This window comes from Uloborus diversus, chromosome 3 (genome assembly GCF_026930045.1).
Source record: "Uloborus diversus isolate 005 chromosome 3, Udiv.v.3.1, whole genome shotgun sequence".
Lineage (NCBI taxonomy): Eukaryota > Metazoa > Arthropoda > Arachnida > Araneae > Uloboridae > Uloborus > Uloborus diversus.
In genome coordinates, this window is record NC_072733.1 from 185,912,399 (window position 1) to 185,922,667 (window position 10,269).

Consider the following 10,269-nt stretch of genomic DNA (forward strand, 5'->3'; position numbering starts at 1 on the left):
CTTTTATGTAAGAATGAAAAAAAAAAAAGGTTTCGAAGTTGAAAAATATTTGCGTTCAGAAATTACATTTTCTGGAGAATGACCCAGTTGTATTATAGCTCTACAATATTGCAAGGAATATACGAACATGTTTGTATTCGTCAATTGAAAGTACGTATTATTATAAATACGTATGTTTGCGACGGCTAAAGCAGCCTTGAACAAAAACAATAATACAATAGATTTTCCAATCTTCACTTACGATCGGAAGCACATTTTAAATCAAAACAAGATCCCTGAAGGATTTTAAATTATCTAGTTCTGCATCAGATTTTTTACACGTCTTTCCGAAATGTGCCATTATCTTTTCAAAAAGAGATTTTTTTCCCCCAAAAAATTCAAGCTTTCATTCCAAAAGCTTATACCGCATAAAATATTCGCCCGAAGCATGAATTCGCAGTTTTGAGAATTAATTCACTTCGGTTTTAACAAAAATACATTCCAGGGATTGTGTACAGATCAAAACCGGGGAAGTACATTAAGCTTGTCAATATGCCGTATGGGTGCTGTTTTCGGCTCTTATTGATTTTTCTCGTTAGCAGTTTGGATACCATCCGTCCACTCTCAGTCGCCTTTACTGTTGAACCTCATCTTTTCCATTTTCGCCTTAAAATTAGGCATGCAGTTAGAGACACTTGTCCACTAAATGGTATTTCAAAACCTGTAACTGTGTTAGGTTTGAATACAGGGTGGTCCAAAAATCACGTTGGTGTAATAGAAAAATGAGACCGCAATTATATAACTGATAATTGAGAAACTCGATATGCACTGAATCTATTTAAAAGTAATTCAACAATATTTGGCTGTGAAGTGTCTCAAATGTAAAGCCAAATCTCGAAATATTTCTATTTTTTTCACTGTAAAAATACAAATGAGAATGAAAAACAATAGAAAACTTTGTTCTCTGTATTTTCAGTGACAAAAATGTAAGTATTTCGAAATTTAGCATTACGTGCGGAACATTTCACAGCCAAATGCTGTGGAATGACACATTAGTTGTAGCATGTATTTTCCTCGCAGAATTACAAGAAATATTCGCAGTTGAAGATAACATTCCTTCAGCTGTGTCTAGAATAACACCCATGCCTCTAGTGTCAAAAACCCACAGATTGGATGAGAAAAAGTGCTAAATAAGCCGATTTTTGTTATTACTGAAGAAATCAAAATAGCTTGAGATAAACTATTGCCCTACCTGACCTCTGAGGACATAATCTTTATCAAGTGATCTTACGTTTACAGTAAATACTTTAAGTATTTAGTAAGCTGCCATTTCTGACAATGAATTGTGTTTGTGAAAGTTGTTTTCAACTAAAAACGTAAGATTTAAGGCGCAGAGAGTGGAAAAGTATTTTTTTTTTTTTTTTTTGTTACTCGTAACGTATGTTTATGTAAGATTACAGTGCGTTAACCCTTTAAGCACTGTTACGCGATATAAGTGTCTCCAAGTTCAAAATTTATTTCATAAATTATCGAATGCAAATAATTTAAAAATTGCATTTTTTCATGTTACTGCTTAGTTTGTTGGAATCTTAATGTTAGCATAATAATAATAGTAAATTCATCTACATAAATAAAACAAAGAACATATAGATGTTTGTGTATGTATGTATATTCCCTATATAAATCCACAGTTTACGTCGGATCTCGACCAAATTTGGCAGGGAGGTACTTGGGCACCCGATAAGGAACGTAAGGGGGGGGGGAGGGGTTGAATGCCAAAAAAAAAAAAAAAAAAACCGAACCGTTCGAATTTTAATTTTAGGACCCGAAAATGGCATTAAATGGCTCTTTCTACCCGAAATATTTATCCGATCAGTTCGATTTTAACGCCATTCGAAAGCCCGCGAAAAGTACCCATGGAGTTCATTCACTTCCTTCAAATTTCAAAAAAAAAAGAAAAAAAAAGCTGTAAAATCACCGGGAAAAAATTAAAAAGCATCATTAAGCCTAATGGAACAGAAATTTTCTGTCGGAAATTTATCGTTTGCGCGATCTCATTTCAAATTAGAGCGAAAACAATCCAGAGGGTTCCGACTTTTTTTTTTTTCTCGACTGTGGCTAAATGAAATTTTGTTTTTGTTTTGTGGCAAAATATCCCCTTTTAATAATTATTTGGCGATTTATTTTCTTTCTTTCTTTTTTTTTTTTTTTTGTACTGCCAGCAGAAGATGATCAGTAAGGTTGCGTTTAATTTATTCGAGAATTTTTGATTTGCTGTTTTCTTTCTAAGACTGATTATTTTGACGGGACATTTCAAAGTTTTTTTTCCCCTCTAATTGAAGCCTGATTGTTGAACATGCGTCACTTGACATGACTTTTATTTCCGAAGTAGACCGTGCAAAGCCGGGCAGTGCAGTTAGTAAATAAATGAACAAAAATTTACCGTTTAAAAAATACCTTCTTTTTTATTTTAAGGTTGCAAACTTCCATCTTCTACCGCAAAGTTTAAGGACTTTATAGGGTTAAAATATTATTAAGCCATGAACAAAGATGTGCATAACGAATAAATACCTTTGTGCTTGAAAATTAAATGAATGAATTACCAACGTTTTGAAGCACAAAAATTGCAAATTACTGCAGACACGCGTTTCGGTGTTACAAGGAACACCTTTTTCAATGGAAAGAAGTGTGAGCTTTTGGATGAAAAGTCGTCCGAGGAAAGGTCCTTGCAAAAGTATCATACTCTATGCAAAGAAGCTTTCCACGGTTGACTATTCATCCAAAAGCTCACACTTTTGCATTGAAAAAGGTACTCCTTGTAACACTGAAACATGTGTCTGCAGTAATTTGCAAATTTTTGTGCATCGAAACGTTGGTAATTCATTCATTTAAAGCTGTACATTTCTGAAGAAGATATGAGATGCAATTTTTACCGCTGTACAATTTTCAATTTCAAACAATAAGAGCTTTATGAAATGAATAAATACCTTCGTGCAATAAAGTAATAATAGTAAAACACGTATATCAAACATATCATAATTAGCAAATTAATTGCAGACTCGTGTTTCGGGGCTTTTAAGGAACTCATTTTTCAATGCAAAGAAGTATCTTATTACTTTCAACGACTTCTTAATCATATATACATATTATTTCTCAAAAGCTTTTTTTTTTGTGACAACGTCATTACTCTCTCAATACTTCTTTAAAACGCATTGATTCAATAGGTAGCAACCCAAAGTGGAAACCCAATTGCTCAGTTGGTTTGAGCGTCGTGCTAATAATGCGAAGATCGTGAGTTTGAATCATCATGGACTGAAAAATATCATTTTAAAAATTGATTTTCTTCAGAAGGACCTTATCCAAATTTCCATGAATCATGATGAATCACAATATAACTTTTTAAAAATATTTCAACAAAATACAGCCATCTATTTCAATTACCTTGCTTTTTTACGCATCGCTTTAGTGCATAGTATCTCGAGATGGAGGCCCAGTAGCTTAGTAGGTAAGAGCGTCCAGCTAATAATTCGAAGGTCATGGGGTCTATACTCTTATGGGCCAGAAAAAGGCGTTTTTGAATGACTAATTTTCTTCAACTGAATTCTGAACCATTTATCCATGAATATATAATCTTAACTCATTAGGGGAAGAAATATAAACCACAGTTGTGTTGAAGAATAAAGCCAATCCCGTGGGATTGGCTAATTACAATCCCGAAATTCAGCGGGATTGGAGACCCTACCTCTGATACTATGTACGATCTTATAAAAGGGAGCAAAACGGCTAGTTCAACAAAATTGTGCTTCTTGACATGCTTATAAATGCACACAGAAATGGTGGAAAAGAAAAATTTTACGTTTTGCCGTGTTCATATAGTATAGGGCACGAAAATATTCCGAACGTTTTAAAGCTCTGCCGCAGTACCCCCGCTGAAGGAGTCCCCCCCCCCCACTCTTTTTTTCCCCTCTTAAAATAAATGTCAAAAACATCAGAATTAGAACAAAGATAAAATATGATAAACGGACTGTCAAACCATCTTTTTTTGATGCTCCGTCAAATAAAAGAATTTTTTCTAACTATAAAATTAGTAAATGTCTTTTGTAAAGCAACTAGAAATAAACAAACAAGATTAACATTAAATGAAACGATTGTTGATTTTTTAGCAAAAGCAATGAGAAAAAATAGAAACATGTATAAATGACGTAATTTTTTTTAAAGTTTTTAACTCCAGCTTTTAACCTAAACACAAAATTAGTAAAATTTCGTCATGATGAAGATTATAGCACTCTTACATAGCCTTGCCAGATTTCTGAAATGTTCAACTGGGACACCAGAATGTCCCCCCCCCCCTTCTTCCCCAGTGTCGCTAGTATAAAAAGGGTACACACCCTTGGCTAGTTTTTAGATTGTTTTAGAGGGTAGTTCATTCTTAATGCTATGAATAAATGGTTACTAATTATACCAAAACCAGGCAGATAAATTCAAACATTTTATTTCTTACATGTTAATATTTATAAGTTATTTAAGATAGAAGAAACACTTTGAATATGGAATAAAAAAGTTTAACGATATTTACATGTACTTTTCATTGTTTTTTTTTTTTTGGTTTTAGTCTTGTTGTAAAGATATCCATAAGCTAATCCAATAATAATTTTACATGTTAATGTTAGAAATGCTAAAATCATTACCCAAAATAATCCTTCACGGTGAATTATTTTAAAGCTTTTTTCGTCATCTATAATCAAATTTATCTTTCACCGGGACGTGAAGTAAACGGTCGGGACATCGGAATTTTGTCTGAAAACCGGAACGTCTGGCAAGCCTAATCATACATAAATGAAGTTCCATCCCAAAAACAATTTAGTGTGTTTACTTTATAAAATTAGAGCAATATTTTCCATCGGACGTACATTTTTGTTTCATACAATGAAAGTTATATCTATGTTCCTGTCAACAGCTTGACCTTGATAAGAAATAGCATAAAGAAGGTCAAGTAAGCATCACTTACATAATTATCGTAACGTAGAAACTATCAAAAAGAAAATCTTTCTGTTCCTGTCAAACATGAAACTTTAATTTATAATCTTTTCTGATTAATATATTAGCAATAAAATTTAAATTTGTGATAATGGGGAAAGAGGGGATAACATTAAGTGTGACATCACACTGTGTTAAAATAGTAATATGCTTGCAATACAGCGTGACATGTGACAATAGGAGGGGAGGGTATAAGGTGAATTCTGATACTTTGTGACAAGGGGGGAGGGGGGTTCAAACACGTTGAAAAAGAAGTGTGACACCACTTATACACAACCCCTAAGTGCAGTGGATATACCTATGTCATATGGTCATTGAGAGTCTCAATGGATGTTTTGAGACCATATTATTTTGATATGCTTCAGTTTTGGACTTATGTCAAACGTTATTCTTTGAATTTATGCCAATGCAGGGCTTGAAAACTTGAATACTTCTTACTTGGTTGGTAGTAAAATGTCTAAGAAAAATAAGGAAAATTTTGACATCGCTTCCCTCTTTTCCCCCGCTTCCTTAAATCCATCTTCATCTACTTTTTATTCCCAACTACTTTATATTAATATAACTTGCAAAATGCTGACAGTTTGAAAAGAGATATTTTGATGATTATTTTATGGAAAATTTGTTTCGCACACCAAAAACCCAACGTAATACCTCACAAACGTAATACCTCCTAACCCGTTCCTTTCGCGAATCTTCTAAAATGCTTTCTTGATGAAAATATAGACTTTAAAATGATAAAATGCCAAACAAATAAATTTCAGAATTTTATTAAGAGGCAATTTTATTAAACGTATGAAGGCACGGCAAAAAAATTAATCTGCTTCCTGAAATCATTTTGCCGAGTTAAATGTGTTTGCCAACATTTAATTACTAAAAAATTGCTTCTACATTTGAACGAAGCAATTGCCTGTAATTGCCTGTTTCGTGATATTTTGATAGTTGAAATTTTAACCCTAACTCTTTTGGATTTCCCCTAAACTCCAGTAGTTAATATTAATTGTTGACCACTTTTCCGTTTTTTCATCTCTTAAAATGAGTCTTACCAGTAAAACCAATAAAGCAGTTACCGGATACCAATAAAGCAATTAAGTTACCGAATCCAGTTTAGCCTTGTCAAAATAAATCATTTCCCTGCATATCAAACATTGCCAGAAAATATTATCAAATTATATCTTGCGATGGCGCGAGTTTCATTGTTGGTGACGTCAGCGTTACTTGATCTGCTTGATCAGTGAATTGGCTATTAGTATATACGAGGATTGGGTGTGTTAAACTATTATAAAAAACAGAGGTACCCATCCTCTCTCAAAAGCAAGGATCACCCCCGAGAACTAGACTCAAGTCATTCAGTTCAGGGAGAGGTAAAGGCTATTTTCTCAATGCAAATTTATCAAAATACAACGAAAACCACATCCACACGTGTGCCTTAATTTCTCAAACTCAGGGGCAGTACAGGATCTGATTTTCCAAGCCGGGACAACTCTTAATACTACCACCCCTTCCTAATCTTCCTTCAAGTTTTACTATTGAGTTTTAATGAAGAAATCCCACAAAAATAGGGTGAAACTGTCGCTTTTACTATTGAGTTTCAACGAAGAAATCCCACAAAAATAGGGTGAAACTTGCTCCAAGAAGTTGCCGGCCGGAGCAAGGGCCCCGGCCATTGAGAAGGAATACCAATGGAGGGAGCCATAGCAAATGTCTCAATGAAATAAGCTTGGGAAAAAATGTTTCCCAGGTCAGGTGACTTGTTTGGCTGGGAAGTTGTCGCGTTTTGGCACGCAATCGCTCTTTTGGCATTAAATATTTTTCAGACGTCGCGACGGCGCTTATTATGAAGTCGGGGCTACAAATCAGAGCAACTCTGGCTCCAACTCTATTACCGCATAATAATAAATAAATAAATAAATAACGGATACAAATACAGGCCTATTATTCAAACTCCCTCTCCCCACTTCTTTCCGGATTTTAAAATATAATGTAACTGCATTTTTCATGTATTTTAATGTTTATTCCCTGAAATGACGGGCATGTACAAATAGTTTAAAGTGTTCTGTTATTGACTGAAAATTTATGGATTCATATGTATTGTAATCAATGTTTTGAAATGATTTCATACGCAGGCATACTAGCATTTAAATTGAAACATAAAAATAGCAAATCTTTATTCTTGCGCATCTGCTGTTCACAGGAGCTTGGAGAGAAGATACTCGCCAACAAAGCAAATTTACTCAAAATGCTTAAGAGCCGTTAAAATAATTACTAGTTAAGTAAAAAATGTTTTTATAGAACTAAAATGTTATTTGCACTCAAGATATACAATGTTTTATAACTTTTATAGGTAAAATAAGTACAAAAATTTAAAAATTATAGGCAACTGTGGAATATGTACTCGTTGAATGCATATAAATGTTATTTTTTCTTTATTTAGAAGTAAAAAACATTCGTACATGCTAGGGAAAAGTTACTGGACCTCCTGGTGTGGCTTTTTCCTCACAGTTTACAATGCTAGAATATTGCACTATTACTATAAATCTAATTTTTCCCTTCTACAGTTAAAGGTTGTTATCATGCATGGCTTCAGCTAATGAAAACTTCTTCAGCGGTTACGGTCAACTCGAAATTGCTCCCCAGGTCACATGGTACTGTTGCCGTATCGGGATAGTAGGGTTGCACTCTCTCCATCTATTCCTTCTCAATGGCCCCGACTAGCTCTCTCCCAGACTAGACAATGGCCATGCGTGCCCTGAACTTTATTTCTCGGGAGGAGGGAATTTTTCAATTTTCCTAAAGAAACTCCGAGTTTTACTAATAATAAAATACGACCCACAGGGGGGAGGGGAGGGATTATAGCTCAAGTTAACGCCATCAATTCTTTTTTTTTGGGGGGGGGCGGTAATTTATTTATTTAAATTTATTTATTTAAATTTATTTAATAATTTATTTTATTTTATTCTGTTTAGATTTTAAATCAATTATTTATTTAGTTTGTGTGTGTGTGTGTGTGTGTGTGTGTGTGTCATTGGCGTAGCACAAAACTTTTCTAATAAAATAATAATAATTTTAAATAAATAAATATTTTAAAAAAATAAACAAAAATTATTTGAAAAAAAAATAATTAAAAAAAAAAGAGACATAATAAAGGGAATGAAGATTGAAAGAAAAATGGGGGGGGGGAGATTTGCGGCATTGAAACTAGGGAGGGGGTGGCACCCCTGATACCCACATTAAAAATCTGTATTTTATGTTTAAAAGAAGGACGATTTTCAATGCTGTCTCCAAATTTGCCGAATCGTCAGACTCTCCCTCTCCCTAGTGAGCACCCCCGAGTTTTGAAATACCATGTTCTACTACCAAGAACTCAATTTCGAAAAGGCTAAAAGTTTTCTATTTCATTTTAGGTAACATAATTGACAGTCCACAAAATACAATTCAAATTCAAAAAAGAAAATCCTTGGAACTTTTCAGAGTTGAAACGATGAACAGAAATCTTTTTTTTTTTTTTTGAATAGTATCTATTTTATTTCCACAACCTCCAAGTTTCGAAAGGGTACTAAATATACTTTGTTTTCATTACTTAAAACATTCACGGCAACCGCTACATTTATTCTCCGGTAAACCTAAATTACATATACAACCGCGTGGTAGCTTTCTTCAATACATCAAAATCTGTCATGAAACTTAAAACATAAAATTTACCTTCAATAAGCTCTTGATAAATCCTGCCCTTTCCTTATAGTGAAAACAGGTTAACTTTCGTTTTTTGTTTTATTTATTTTTTTTTTTTATATTGCACTTAAGCTTATACAAGATTAGAAGTCACTTTATGTTTATGTGACATAGCACGTAAGCTCTGAAAGTAGCATGCTTTTCTGCGACCAATTGCCTCTTCGGAAATCTTGGAACAACGCCAGAAATCATAGGTTTGTCTCACTTGGCGAAAAATCTTCGATGAATATTAACTCTGGCGAAGAGCGGAAGAGTTGATGGAATAATAATGATGCGGAAACTTATTTTTAGCACTTAAAACCCGGTATTTGTGATTGTCAGACGTTACGCCAAATGTTTTCATTTCTTGTTTCTTAAAACAAAGTAAAACTTGCTGACACGTTTGAAAAGAATCTTGATTAAGAAAAGCTATAAATTAACACAAGCTTTTGATGCACTGTAATTTCCTTACATGTACAGTTCAGGTTTTAAGGTCTTCCTATTTTATTTATCCAATACAGAACTTGAAAATCAAGTTGAACATACACAACTAAATAAACATTGAAAATGTGACATTAAAAAGCATTTATAATTAACTTAAGCCGAAAAAGAGTGTTTTTTTTTTCTTCTTTTTCACATTGACTATGTCATTAAAGAAATAAAATCTATCTAAGAATGATTCCCAAACTACAGGGAGCCGTGGACATCACAGATGCACAGTGAAATTCTGAAAAAAATTCAGACATAATTGGAGATTTTTTTTGAATTAAAACATCCATTATTTCGTATAAGTATCCTTGTTCGTATAAGTCCTTGAAGTATAAATAAGGACAATGCAATGGAGTACATAAGTTTTTTTTTTAATGTTTTAGTTATAATTAGTTATATTTTTACTTAGGGAAAGGTACCGTCAGGAAATCTTGATTTCAAAAGGCATCTTTTTACTAGAAAAATTAGTGATCAAAGAAATAAGCTATTCCTAATCTGTAAGTCTTGTATCATTTATTAAAATATCTATTATTTAATTCATTTCGAGATTTTCAGAAGTTGGTACATCATATGCTAGGAAAGCTACCATTCGCAGCGAGTAAACTATTTTTTCTATGTTGCCACATTCATGAAATTAACGTTTTTGCAATTCAAAAATGTTGCCATTATACTGATGTGTGCAGGTAAATGGCAGTACCTGCAGAAATGAGTTTTCGAGATATTTGAAGAAACGCGTTTTGGATTCAATACTAACAATAGGGAAATTTTGGAATTAGATGTCTTTTTCGCGTCTTTTTTTCAGCGGAAACCAAATGAGCGAGCTTGTACAATAAAGACAGCGTACAATAGATGACAAAAATTCAAAAAAATGAAAAATGAAACATTTTCAGGAACTGCCCTTTACCTGCACACGGCAGTATAGTGAAAAATAATAATACAAATATTGGATGCGAAATATCCCTTTCAATTTTAGTTACAACTGAGTTATATTTTTAGTGATCCATTTTACCTCACCTGGTCCTGTTGTTTTTTAATTTATCAATCGTTCTTAAAATG

The 10,269-nt window shown here is 33.3% G+C and overlaps 1 protein-coding gene across 1 annotated transcript in view; it reads right to left on the reverse strand.

Annotated features, from left to right (window-relative positions):
• Positions 1 to 8,853, reverse strand: part of LOC129219331 (uncharacterized) — a 235,281-nt gene extending 226,428 nt beyond the window's left edge. The window contains exon 1 of the mRNA XM_054853689.1: positions 8,716 to 8,853. The gene's annotated coding sequence lies outside the window, so the exon portion shown is untranslated. The remainder of the gene's footprint in view (positions 1 to 8,715) is intronic.
• Positions 8,854 to 10,269: the final 1,416 nt, after the last annotated feature.